A 15,104-nucleotide genomic window follows, 5' to 3' on the forward strand; every position below is an offset into this window, starting at 1 on the left:
TCCAAAAGTTTAAACAATTTCAATTATTCATTTATAAACAAGCACTGTTTAAAAAATGATAATTCTGTGTAAAATGTAATTTCAATGACGCGGAATATTCATGATTTTTTTCAAATTTTTCTCACGCAATTTAATTGACAAATTTGATGATTGAAAATGGTTGAATCTATAATGTGGTCTGTACCAAATTGTAAAAGATACTTAGATATCATTAAAGCGTTTGCTCATACACATAACCGTATATGACTTTGTTATACTCTCTAGTTTTTTTTGCGATATTAAAAAATATAAGTTTCTGGACAAATAATTGCAAACAATCATATTAAGCTTCTTAATTGTTACGACGACCATATTGGATGGTTTGAATCCGCGCGTTCCTAACCGCGCGTCTGGCAACGATCCGCTCAAGTGACTCCTCGGACCAAATTACGAGGTTATATGGAACATATGTGCAGCGTTGCCGTATGATCATTAGAGGTTACACTGACGAGAGTCAAGTGGCAATTGAGTAAAATATTATTCACAATATTCATTGAAGAAATTCCCTTAACAATGTATTCGACAATGAAAAATCCGAAGAACTCTGGGAATCGCAAGATTTTCGGCAAAACTGAAATCTTGCTTTAAAAAAAATTCTTAATTTGAGCGAAGTACTTGGATGTTCTTAACCCTCAAGTGGTCGTACAATAAGGGAATCAGCGCCGTTTTTCAACCTTTTTTCTTTCATTTATACACTTCGTGAGGGAAAAATTCATAAAAATTTATATTCTCACTTTCAAATATATCAAACACATTTAGAAAGATAACTTCCATTGAGAACTAAACTGTCTGGAGTTGCACTCTACAAATGAACGAAGAATAATAGATAATTGAGACGTATTCATTAGATGATCAATTATGCATCTCACACGGAGAAAATTATTTGCTGAATTTCAATCATTAGATGCTGAAAAAGATGAATTACCAACCAGTTTGTGAATTTCAAAAAACTAGTTGGTGCATTTTAAAAATTAGTTGTTGAAATTCACTAAATAATTTTTTCTATGTACACATCCTGATTAGAAACAAAGACAGCAGGCAGAATCACACCGATGAAAAAATCCAACAAAAAACCTGCGGCCTCCGCTACGAAATTTTCTTGATTTTCTCGTCGAGTTCTACCGTAAATGGCAATGGATAAAATTGCCAGTACGCGCGGATAAAAATTATTACATATCTTGGTAGTTTTTACAAATATCTGGATAAAAATTACTGTTCCAGAATGGTAAAAAATACTAACCTTACCTACAGATTTCTTCCACGCAGAGCTTAATACTCCAAAACACTCGAGTGTTACCGACAGAGCTCAAAGTGTTTAGACCACGAGACATTCTACTGGTAGAATTTATTGTTTAGAACGGTAAAAAGTGTCGCGCGCTTCTGAATATGAATAAATCTGGTTAGTTTTTGATGCGCACGATGGGTATAATTTAATAGAATTGGGTGAATAAAAATTATTCTATGAATTTTATAATAATTACCAGGATAACTATAATTTTTATCATTCACATAGATATTTTTTGTCTTTGTCTATATATATTTTGACAAATGTATAGACAATTTTTGGTTCCTCCGGCGAAAATTACCATACGGAAGGGTAAAATTTATTTTACTTATGATAAATTTTGTTATTGAACATCAATTTCTGTTGAACTTCCGGATATAAATCCGACGAAAAATTTCAATAATACACGTTTATCCTACTGGAAGGGTAATTTTTACCAAAAATTTTTCTCCGTGTAACACCAACATGCCGCTAATTGATCCCGGCAAGTTATCTATACACATCGAAAATAATGATGACATCCGGTTGTCTATTATCCGTAGAGGGAGAATGGCAGGTAGAATATAAATAATAGAAAGAAAAAGTATACTGCACATGTTCAGCCAATTAGAGCCAAAATGTCGATGTTGATCCTCAATGCACAAAATAAGATAAGAACTTCACGATGAGGAGAGAAAGAATTTATGCGCTAGGAAAAAATGGGAAACCAATACTTTATTCCCATCGACGTAGACACATACCTTCGGAAAAGCACTAAGCGTATCGTCTACTGTGAGGATTAGCTCCGATTATTTCATTTTTTCGTGCTTTTTTGCAAACTTTGTTATGAAACGATTGAGTAATATTCTTCGGATTATCTTAAAAGAAATTCTATTTTGATCCATTGGCATTTGAGAGATAAACCGCGGGAAAGGTGGAATTTAACTGTCAGCTTTATAGGAGAATTTGTTGAGGTATTGGATTTTATTAGGTGATATTTCGTGAAGTAGCACTCAAATCCAACTCTCGAAAACTAACTGATCCAGAAATTCAAAAAATAAGTATAGAAATAACAGTCAATGCCCAATTTTCCGAATGACACGTATGAAAAAATTCAATAGAAAAACTTAGCGAATTCGCTAGAAAATTCTATTGGAATTCTCTAGAAATTTTATTCGGATTGTATTAAAATTCTAGAGAATTTTCGTTAAAATTCTGTATGTTTTTTGACCTGATTCTATTACATATTTGATAGGAAAAAGTCAATAGATTTCGATTTTACTATATGAATATTCTCTTGGAATTTTTTCGATAGGAATACTTGGGCATGACTTTTCACTCGGACCCTGTAATGCAAAACAAAACAAAACAGCGGAAAAAAGTGAGAAGATCCGTGCTCAATAATTTTAGTAAAAAAAATCTCAAAAGAAAAATTCAAACAGAAATCAGGAATCGACTGTACGGCTCTCATAAATTTAGCGATATTATCTTAGGGGGATTTCATAGAATTAAACGGAGTGGAGGAGGCAAATCGCTTGAAATCAACCTGGAATCTGCAAACCTGAAATCTCATTCCCATTTTAGATAGACAATATGTATAACACAATTTAAAAATTGTCTGAAACCTTTCAGCTATTGCACTGTTTCACCTCGTGTTTTGAAATTCAAGTGCTAAATAGTCCTACCGAGTGCTATTTATGTGCAAATTTGGAACTAAGGAGGACTTAATAATAGTACAAATTATACCTAAATTCTTAGAATATGACCCTAATTCTGTGAAAGGTCCCGGCTACCTGTATCTGGGGGTCTCTCCTCCGGTACAGGTAATGAACCGTTTTTGGGGTTTATACTAACTGCGTCCACGTCGCGAACCCTTGGTAACGCTAAAGCTGGTGAAGATCGTAGTCTTTACTGGTGCGGAAATATTTAATTCCTAAAAAGTAATCGAAAAATAATTTAAAGATAAATAAACTAAATTTAAGCAAAAAATAATGTTCGGAAAATTACATTAATTTGAAAATTGCTGTTAGAATGACAGTGCAGGTTATGAACATGCTATAATCACAGAAATAAATAATTCTAATGATTATAATGTATAGAAATTCAGTAGCGAAGCGGTAGACCGGGTTAAGTCAATTTCGACTATTGGCCAATTTTTGACGAATATCTCGGAATCTAAAAGAGATAGGAAAATTTTTGTCAAAACCTTTTTTACAACTCTCAATGGACCTGACAAAAAAGGTCATGAGAAAAATTTTGCTATCTCCTTTCGATTCCGAGGTATTCATCAAAAACTGAACTAAAGTCAAAATCGACTTAATCCGGATTATACCACTTCGCTACTGAATTAATAAAAATTAAATTTAAATACACCAACTCATAAATATTATCCTGTAGGGCTTACAAGTATTAGGTAGGTCTTAAACATCGACACGGGCTGTTGTATGTTTAAGGATATCCAAGTACTTCGGCTATTTTGTCTTCTGCGAAATGGTTTTCTACTTTTGTAGTATGGATCATCAGAGCTTTCATTTGAAAGAATTAAAAGTTAAAAATTATTGTCTGAATTTTGCATGCCAAATACCCGAATTTTTTTTAGTGTTTAAATTCTAATAAAATTTCAGGAATTCTTGTTATCGAAAACAATGGAAGTGTTAAAGAAGAAGTTGAAGAATGCCATGTTGAGTTATCCCATGTTGTCCTGTTTCTAATACCTTAAATTTATGAGTCCTGGCTAGTACCGTAGTTCATTGTTGAATTGGGTGTGTGTAGATATTTTTCGTGTTGAATTGATTATGTGTTGAGATTTCGTATTGAAATTGCTTTGTGTCAAATAGTCATAGAACTCTTATTCGGCTATTCTCACGTAATAGACGTGCGAGGGAGTGCGCCGTCAGACTAGTCATAATGAAAAATGGCTTCGATTACTCAAATGAATCATACATAATTCATTTAGTTATCAGTGTGCGAGCAACGGGCGAGTGAGGTCCTTAATAACTACCTCGATGAGACCTTTTTTCGGTGTCCTTTTGTGAAATATTGTACTGTTAGAAAATTACTCTTGAAATTTCAAGTGAAAACGCTTGAAATTTGTAACAACGACAAAGTTACATGAAATTTCTGTACATTTCTTCATTGACGAGTCAGTCTTGAACAATCAAGTAATTCTCGATTTTCTCGAAAAACCTTAAAAATTTTGAAAATTCAGGAAACAACTTTTCTGAATTCTCAATTTATTGAAAATTGAATTGTATGTGATGTTCAATTTTCACGATGAGTTTGGAAGTTCAAGCTTCCAAACCAACATGAAAAAACTCGCGCATGTGAAAAATCAATGATTGTTTCACATGCCCGAATCGGATAATTGGCCCTGACAAGTTCTCCTTAGGTCTTTCCGTTCAGAACTGGATAGGTCTTGGGAAGCCTCTTCCCAAGTGCTTCCGAGACCTTCCTACCTCTGGTTATGTCCCATTTCAGCACTCGTTAGGTGTAAGCAGAACTTGTATTCAGACTTTCCAAATCCTTGCCGCTCCCCGTAATTCTATGGGCTTTTATTAAATCCGGGTTCATATCCCTATTTACGCATGCGTTATTGAGATAAAAAATGCAATTATTGTTTTTTTTAAATCTCCAAAATCGACATTTCACAAGAGGATGGAGGGGAGACGCATGTATGCGGGGGCTTGAAATTTTTACTCAACAAGGAGAGTAGGTTGCAGAATCTATTCTAGCCACCCTTGTCACTCCGCTTGCATGCGTTGTCTAAATAAAAAATGAAATTGTTAACAAATCTGACCCTTGTTCCAAGTGAAAATGAAAATTTTTTATTTCGATTTTTGTGGCGCCTGCGAGGGTGTCATTGGCATTGGAGGAGTCAATAAATACGGAATCAACATTCACTTGGCAAAAAAATTCGATTTTGGCGAAAGTCGACTTTCCCCGGGAAAAATCCAAGATCTGACACTTTAGCACAGGCTAAAAAATAATTTTTTATTTCGACATTTCTGGCGCCACCGAGGGTTTCATTGGCATTAGGGGGGCCAATAAATACACAATCAATCTTCACTTGGCTAAAAAATTCGATTTTGGCGAAAATTGATTTTCACCCTGACTCTTGACCCACGTAAAAATGAAAATTTTTGTTTAATCTTTTCTGTCGCCTCCGAGGGTATCATTGGCATCAGGGGGTCAATAAATACAAAATCAACGTTTACTATTTTTTATTTAAACACCGCCCGCAAACAGAGAGATGGGGGTGACTAAAATATATTCTGCAACCCTCTCTCCTCGTTGTCTACAAATTTCAACCCTCCGCATACATGCCTCCCCCTCCACCCCCTCGTGAAATCCCGCGGTCTCGGTAGTATAGAGGACTTCTCCAGGCCGAAAAGAACTGAGGATTCGAAAGGTCTCCGGAAAAGTGCGTCGCAGAACTGATTAGGACTTACCAGGTCAATCTAGATCTAGAGAGATCTTGAGAGACCTGTGTACGTCCAATCAGAACCAAATCCTCGACTCGGGATGAAAAATCCAATTTTCTTGAATTTTCAAAATCACTGAGAAATTCAGTGAAAGGTTTCATTTGAGATTGAATTCAACTTCACAATATCAAAAATTCAGACGGTACTATGACTGAAATTCCATGAAAATTCTCACAGTGTGTGTGGCACAATTCGTAGTTAATTGAACCACACCGTTGTTGATAACTGAAACCATCAGGGAATAATTTTGTCAATCGGCTTGTCCTTCGGCTTGTCTTTTCCTCTCGACATTGAACAGCAAATATTCCTCCAAATGTTTTTATATCCTAGAGTACTGGACAGTTGAATTATCTAACAATGATGTAAAGAATACGTGGGATCGGTAAATGGACAGTTAAGTTATACGAAGTGGCCGCGGTCTGGACCCTTCGGGGCACGATCTAAAAGCCTTCATGGAACACGAAACCAGAAACTCGAGCGGTTCCTCCTAGCCAGCGACAATTGAATCGACGAGTGAACGTGACTGGAATCAGTCTTCACCTGGCGTTTTGCTGCTAAATGTTTTCTTTTTTCTTATCTCTTCCCTTTCTCCTGATTTTTTTTCTCCTCAGCGAGTTGATCCATCCATTGACGAGTTTTACTTCCGGTCGCTCACGTCTTCATCGTTTTTTCCTTCTCATCTAGTTTTCTCTTTATTACGTTCCTTCGCGTACACTCATTGGTCGATTAGTACCGGCGGTTTTATCACCATTTGCCTCCTTTATTCCGTGCGATCGTGCCCCCCCGATAACTGGCGCCCTTTAATTCGTTATCCGTGAGTGATTAATCGGTCCCGCGATAAGAACGTGGAACGATCGCGTACCACTGGTTGAACTAGAAAACACGCGATGCTTCGGGGTACCCTATACCTTCATCGTTTTTCACTCCCCCCCGCCCCCTCTTCCCATTTTAACCACCCCCCTAATAAAATTTCATCCATGTTAAAGTCTCACTTAGTTTCCACAGTGTACAACTATATACGAAATTTGTTGGTTCCCCATCGACGGTTCAATTCAATGGATTTGCCTTTTAATTTTCACTTCGTTGGGCGTATATACTGTTATTATGATCACCAAGTCGTGCGATTCAATTTCCGAATCGCATCGAATCACATCAATGCAACCACTGCATGCACTCGTGAGCCAGTCTACTTTCTTTATTACCTTTTTTGACCATTTTTCAATCGGATTTCTGTTATTCTGATAGCACGAGTGGGATTTTTGACGAGTGTTTACGCTCAAAATAACAGGAATGAGTCAATTTACCCATCGCATGCGGTGTGACGACCAATTCGTTTTCTTTTTTGCTTCTGAGCGGAAGTTTCGGAGAGGCGATTTTTTTCGGTTCTCTAATTTTGCTTGGAAAGGATTCAGGATGTCCGAAAATTCAGTAGGCTTCTAGGCTTTATGATAACAAAATTGATCGACGAATAATTCTGGAGATATTCAACTTCGTTGTGAAATCATTGTCTTCAATATTTTACTATCTAACGATCGAATTTCATCTTTTTTCAAAATACTCGTCTTGCTGACTATTATAGAGATCAATCAAAATATGAATATCCGTGCGCTTCCCATTTTTCCATCTGAGAGTTAAGGGGATACATCGGTGAAATTTGAAAGTCTTCACTGGGCCTTGGAACCCATTGAACAGTTTGTCATATATGACGGTTTATGGGAATAATGAGGGAAAATCGCGGCCCCGATCGATTGTACCCCGTATAACCACGAAAAACTTCATTTCTTCCTGTTTTTACCTTTAAAATGCTCCTCACGCTGTAGTTTTCATACAATTTTAGCTTTTTTTTTAATGTTAGTTACACTCCAAAAAAGCAAGTTACGCATCCGTTCTACTGTATTCGCAATAGATCGTGAATAAATGAATTGTTGATTTCATAAATTTCACTCTAATCTAGAGATGCAAAAAATGTACGAAATTCAAAATTCATTTATTCATGATCCATTGCGAATCAAGTAAAACGGATGCTTAACTTTAGCCTTTTCAGTGCAATGAACATTAAAAAAAAATTCTAAAACCGTATGAAAACTACGGCGCAAGGAACATTTTGAAGGTAAAAACAGGAAAAAATGAAGTTTTTCGTGGTTATGCGGAGGCAAAATCGATCAGGTCCGCGATTTTCCCTAGTTATTCCCATATTCCGTCATATATCATAAACTGCTCAATGGGTCCCAAGGCCCAGTGAAGACTTTTAAATTTCACCGATGTGTCCCCTTAACCTAACGTTCCATAATACGCAAAGAATTGGATTAAACATTTCAACTTTTGACTACAAGTTGATATTATTGAGTTGCACTTGTGTATAAAATTTTGGGTCGATCGGTTATAAGTACATCTTGGCAGAAAGCCAAGAATAATCATACATATATTTTTTTTCAAAAACGACATGTCGTTTTGTTAATCAACCCATTATAGAAAGTGCAAAATATCTCAAAAACTAGAAAGCTGAAATAAATTTTTCAACACCAAAATATCTTTGCGATAATATCTGTCAAATGTAATTAGAAAGTTATGAAAAAGAAATTTAAAAATTCTTCCAATTTTCATTTTTGAAAGAAAATTGCTGAGGATCCATTCGGAAGCTAACTACCAATGGAATTGGCGGAGATAAAAACATAAAAAGACGGATAACGCATAACGTAACGGTCACATAGCTTATATCAGATTGGCTCTGTCACCCTGCTTGTTTCTTTTAATGATTTGGAAGAAATGTTTGACGATTGAAAATGATGGGAAAAGGTTAGAGTCTATGCGGTGGAGTGATTTACAAAATTGACGATAGTTACAAAGATGGCAATGAAATGGGGAACAGAAAAGAGGATTGGTACTGCGGAAAATGTGGCCAGCATCGTCGTAATAATGGAGAACCGAAGATTAGTTCTGCGATGTAGTGAAGCGAGGCGCTTTGAGGGTGCTGTAGAGTGGGGATAGGGCTCAAGCGACACAGAGAAATATAATAACCTCATAGTCTTGCTTTGAAACGCCTTTGTGGCCGTTCTGAACATGTGCTGGGCGCGCTTGATCTGCTTTTCTTGTTGATTCATCGTCTCTATCATGTCGACCCGTAATAAAAACTTTATCAGTTTTTTTATATGTTGGATAGCATATTTAATGGAATCTGAACATCCGAATTTTGAATTTTGATTGCAGCCCCAAAACTGATCAATATTAGGTAGGAGGGGGACCAGGATGATTCTCGATATTAGTTAACGAGAAAAATCTACTGAAAAAATTGGATAGTCCAGACCGGGAATCGAACCCGACACCTTCCGATGAGGCGTTGGGTACTCTTTCCTACTGAGCAATGAAACGTAATACTGATCGGGTTGGATTCAAAACTGATCACTATTTGGTTTCACTCGCGGAAACAAAAAAAAACCACAAATGAGATAGGGGGATTGGAGTCAAATGGACACTTTTGACTTTTTTAAAAATGTTAATGACAGGTTGAAATGGTGATAAAATTTAATAATTTTTTTTCAATGCAAAAAACAATTCTTGCCGCTTGTGATAAATTTGTTTCTGAGTTATGAGTAATTTAAAAAAAGTCTAAAGTGTCCATTTTACTCCACCCTCCTTTATATAATATTTTGAAATCAGGAATATGTGTATTCCTAAATCCGGTATGTTATATTCTGAATGACGGAATAATATTTCAGGGACTTCCTCGCACACCCAACCTCCAATTGGTAATGGTCGTACATTGCACACGTGGATCCAGAGGGCGAGGAGCACTCAAGGACGTATTTTCATACGTTCTTTCTCATCCACGCATTCGTCCTCTCGGCTGGCAATTGGGAGTTGTGCGAATTATTGGCGGGGTTCAAGGTGCAATTGGTCGTATTTTGGGACATTCTTTACAGGTTTTTGAATTATTATTGCCACCAGCAACCTCCTGGACAGATTGAAGTTGTAGGGAGACCATTGAGCTTCTTACTATGAGGACTACTCCGAGTCAGTAGACGAAGTAGAGGTTTGGGAGACCCCATACTTGCACTTCGTCACAGTATAATTCTGTCACTTTGTCTTTTCCTTTCCTTTTCATTTTCCACTTCCTTTCGAGTGAAAGGAATGAATTTATCCCAATATTGGCTGTGAATCCCTTTCAAAATTATATGCATTTACCGGATTTCGGAATATTATTCCGGATTCCAGAATATAAAATCCCGCATTCCGGGATATTATATATGCGATTCGAGGGTATTGTTTTTTTTGTTAATTAGTCTCTTACGCCTGCCTAATTCAGCTTTCCGCTTCTAGAAATACTCTATTCTTTTCTGAAGAATCGATTGTGATACCGTCGATAAAATCGATTTTCGTGCCATTCGAAATGTTAGGTGGTTGATTTTCAGTAGTAATACCCCAAGAGCTTCAAAATTATCGTGTATTTCCCGATAGCTTCGTTGCAGACAAAAGAGGGTGTCAAGTTTTGCAGGTTAAGAACTTGGCACAATCCTTTGTTTGCAGAGGAACTTGAGGCAAATACTCGTTTAATTTTGAAGCTCAAGGTGTATTTGTCGGATTAATTTTTCCAATTAGATTTTGGCCAATCCGAGTGCTGTGGACAACATCAGGAGGTGAATAACCCGATTTCTGTCAACTGTCAAATACAAGCTTCGATCTGAAATGAGCCGAAAAAATGAAGAGCTACTGCGAAATATTCAAAAGCTAGGAGGAAATATCCGACATAAAACTGTCGGGTAGCCTCAAATGCTGCGCTCTGAATAGTCGTAATCCGCTTGGGAAAAGCAATCAAAATTATAATGGGAACAGTAGCGCCAGACGAGATATTTTAAATCTTTGAATATAAGTAATCGCATACTTACACCGACATTGTATATGCATGACTGATTTAGATAGCTTTGTTACATTATCTGCAAAATGAAAGCAAGAACTAGCTCTCGGAAAAGAGGAGAAATTTTTGAACAGTTGTGGTTCTGTGTAACCATCTTCAAACTAGCGTCCATCAACATTGCGCTCTACGATACTGATGATTGGTGCAAATATTTTTTGTATCAATTCGTGCCTGAGAATAGTATATGAAATTTAATATTTCAAATACAAATCTGCATATATTATCGTTAATTTATGGCACCACTGGAATTCACAATGAATTTATAATAATGATAAAGATAAATTTCATATTCGGCATGGGTAATACACCGGATGCAATGAATAATGTGCTATATTAGTTTGGTCCATTTAATAATGGAATTTTACATGAATAATTATGGGGATACCTCTTAAAGGATAAATTATTTGATTTTTATTCAGCACGTTTTGATTAATAACACTTTATTAATTTCCCGACTAAAAAGGAACAAGTTATCGTAAAGATCCCGAAAATGAAGGGGAATTTCGGTGGTTGGTCCAAGTCTCACAATCTCTTGGGGAGTTGGTACCTGTACCGCCCAGTGGGTAATACCGCCCACTCGTATTTTTCAGGTTTGGCTCAGAATTTTTTTTATTTTTTTATTATACAAATATTTGATGACAACAAGTAATCTCAACAGAAATTTTCAATTTCAAAAATCCAAATCATTTCCTACGGAATTCTTAAAATATTTCGACCTCACACGGAGAGATTTTTTTGACAAAAATTATCCTACCGTTTCATAAAAGTGTATCAAGAATCATCGTTTCCTTTTTTCTATCCCGAAATTTAGCAAAAATTAATATATGATGATCAAATTTTATTCTACGTTAGAGAAATTTTATCCAGAGGCATAATAAATTTTACACTTCCAGTCCAATAATTTTTTATGTAGATAACAACGAAAATTCTAGAACCGTTGATAAATTTTACCCTACCGGTACAGTAATTTTTACTCTACCGGCACGGTAATTTTTATTTTTATCGGGATAAAATTTCTCCAACGTAGAATAACATTTAATCATTACATATTAATTTTTCCTAAATTTCCGGATAGAAAAAATTAGGAAACGATAACTCATGATATACTTTTATAGAGCGGTGGATAATTTTTATCAAAAATTTCTCTCTGTGCAGAATTTAAGATTTTTCGAATTTCCAGTTGGTCCATAATTGAATGGAGTGTGAAATACATGTTCCTTATACATTTCCACATCTATTGCGACCTTTTCAATAGCAGAAAAATATCTTCATCACATATTATTCGCTATTTTATCAGGCTCCGCGTTTGTGGGTAATTCCACCCACAGTTTATGACTAATGCCACTCAGGATTTCTACAGGGCTGCTAAACAGTAGCTAGAGGGTGGTCGAGTGACAGCTCGATTGTTTGGGGTAGTCGCCCGCCACTGGAACATCGAGTAAATTCAGGATAATTTATTATTATCCACATGAAATCTTTCTCAAAATGGAGCCAAAGAATGGAAAGGAAGGATGAAAATGAGAAAAATTATAACAGTTGGACTGCATTGCTCAAAAAAGTCATCAAAAGAAGGTGGGCGGTATTGGACGCATGCCCGGCAGTATTACCCTCAAAGTTCAATTCCATTGCTCACTGGCCATTGGCAATTGAATTACATAATTAAATGTGTTTAATGTTAATAAAAAATCTGTCCTCTCAACATCTTCGAGTAAACACCTCGAGGAATCCATTCTAACCGTTTATGACTCCTTGTAGAGTGCGAGGCTGGAAAAAAAGACTCATTTCCCTTAGGTGGGCGGTACATGCACCAGCTCCCCAACACGGAAAAAAAGGAACGTCGAGAGCCCTGAGATTGCAAGAATTGCATCTGCGATTCACCCAAGCGGAGCGCTTCGGAAAATGTCAGCATTCTCTGCGGAACATAAGACAGTATTTCTTTCACCACCGTTAATTATTTACATATTCAAGGGGAATCAGATTATACTATAAAAATCATGAGAATTTATGGGGAAGTTAGTGATGGCGCACTAACCCCCTGGGGCGCCCCTCAATCTCCACATCGATCCGTTTCGTGATCTCGGCCATGAGGCAGCGCGTTCGTATATGTCTCCGTCATGACAACCAATAATGTTCGTCACTTGGCCACACCGAGTCGAAAAGTGCCTCTATGAGACTAGGCCCCATAAACCGGGATCTAACCGAGCGAAGCCAGTGACATCAAGTATTGTATGTCACGGCGATAAAAGTATTATCTGAAGAATGTGATTATAATATTCGCCTTCGGCTTGCATTATAAAGTAACATTCGTCAGATAGTACTCTTATCGCCATGACACAACGTACTACACTGTTAGAAAATTACTCTTGAAATTTCAAGTTAAAAAGCTTGAAATTTTGAACAACGATAAAATCTAATTTCTGTATATTTCTTCATTGACGAATTAGTCAATTTCTTGAATATTCAAGTAATTCTCGATTTCCAGGTCCATACAGCACGGAAAAAGATTGAAAATTCCGGCAGCAACCTTTCTGAATTCGTAATCTATTGAAAATTGTATGTGACGTTCATGGAAATAGTAATTGATCATTCAGAACACAACTTTCTCATTGTTAGTGATTCTCTCAGTGCGCTTCAATATCTGTCAAAACCGATTATGAAGATTAGAGGAAATAAACATTCAGATGATGCTGTGATTTCAAGAAATTTCTAAGCGTATTTCATTTGCTTGTAAGCCAACAAAGACATATTTCGCCACTCGTTCAACGTAATATCACTGACAAAAAATATAGTTCGACACATGTGCGACGTGAATTTTTCAACTTGTGTGAGTGGCAGCCCTCATCTTGGGGTCTCCAACATTCCGCTCGTGAAAAACCCGTCGCCCTTGGAACGAAATACACTATTTCTAGGTCAATAATTGCAAACTCATATTCGTCGGAAAAGTTTCTTTTGTTTTACACTGTTAGAAATTTTTCGAAATTTGATGGAAAATATGGTAATAATTGTCATGAAAGTGACATTGAATCCGATTTAGGGGAAAAATGGTTATGAAATTTCAAGTTTAGGTAGAATTCAAGGAAATTCATGAGTCTTCAGTGGGAGTCTGACGGAAATTTCACAACTTGATTGAATTTTCAATGAAACACGAATATTCAGAAATAAAACGATATGAATTTTCAATTTTTCCCTGAATTTTCCTGATTTTTCCGAAATTCCACGGAATAATTGAGCTGAAAAATCAAGTATTCTATTGATTTTCAGATCATTTCGACAGAAAATCAATGGAATATTTGATCTTTCAGTGACAAGATTTTCTGAAATTTCAGTGGAAATTAAGCATGATGAAAGCCTACGCAACTCCATATCAACAAAGTGGGCCCTTTTCATGTGTACAGCTACAAATAACGCTGGAGAATGGTATTGGGTAGGGCTGAATGCAAATTATGTTAACTCGTTCAGTGCCACTGGAGTTCGCATTAGATACATCCGAATTAGAAATATGCCAAAGTGTTCAAACAGGACGATTGCCGTTACAGGCCGGTCGACTACACGGATCATAGAGCAGTCGAAATAGTTTGAACAAAATGTGTGAAACGATAAAGTTCTTCGGGTTTGTGAGAGGGGTTGGTGAATATATGTACGAATGCTGACCGTGTGAGGCGCCTCATGGGAGTCAGTTGGGTTCAATGCTCGTTATGTGAAACGATATGGAGGGTCTCACAATCTACCATTACCATTTACCCATCAACGAACCACAATTGACGGGTTATCCAATAATTCCATTGATTCTTGTATGCTGCAGGAGTTTATATGTGTTAATTAATTCTACAGCACATTTTCGCTTCGCGGGATAATGAGGATATACCAAGTTTTTTTCATGAACCTTCAAAGGAAAACGGAAAACCCAGTTATAGGGTATGAATTGCCGAGAGAAACGACTATCGTTATTTGTTCCGTTGTGAGGATCTCACAAATTACCGAATTGCAGAATAAATAATTTATTAAGAAAAGTCCGAAAATTGATGAAAATACAAGTTGAAAATCGTAAATGAAGAAAATTTACGAAAAATAAGTTTTGGAAAAATAATTTAATTTCACGCTTTTGTTGAAAACAAATAAGTTATTATTATTATTATTTTTATGTACTTGATGCGAAAAATTGAACGTTGAAAAGATCTTTCAAATGAGCCGTCACACGGAATTATTGATCAAGAATTAGAATTGTTATTGAGAATCTACTAAAATGCAAACGAGAAAGAATCCGAAGAGAAAGAGAGAGAACCGCCGAGGAGAAATTCTGAATCGGTGCGTGTGCTACGGCGCGCACCAGAGGGCGAAAGGTAGTTTTCGCGTCTTCCCGTACCGTATCGCTGAGAGTTATTAAAGGCTCGGCGTGAGCGCACATCCG

This window comes from Diachasma alloeum, unplaced genomic scaffold (genome assembly GCF_001412515.2).
Source record: "Diachasma alloeum isolate Michigan unplaced genomic scaffold, Dall2.0 Dall_scaffold_00353, whole genome shotgun sequence".
Taxonomy (NCBI): Eukaryota; Metazoa; Arthropoda; class Insecta; order Hymenoptera; family Braconidae; genus Diachasma; species Diachasma alloeum.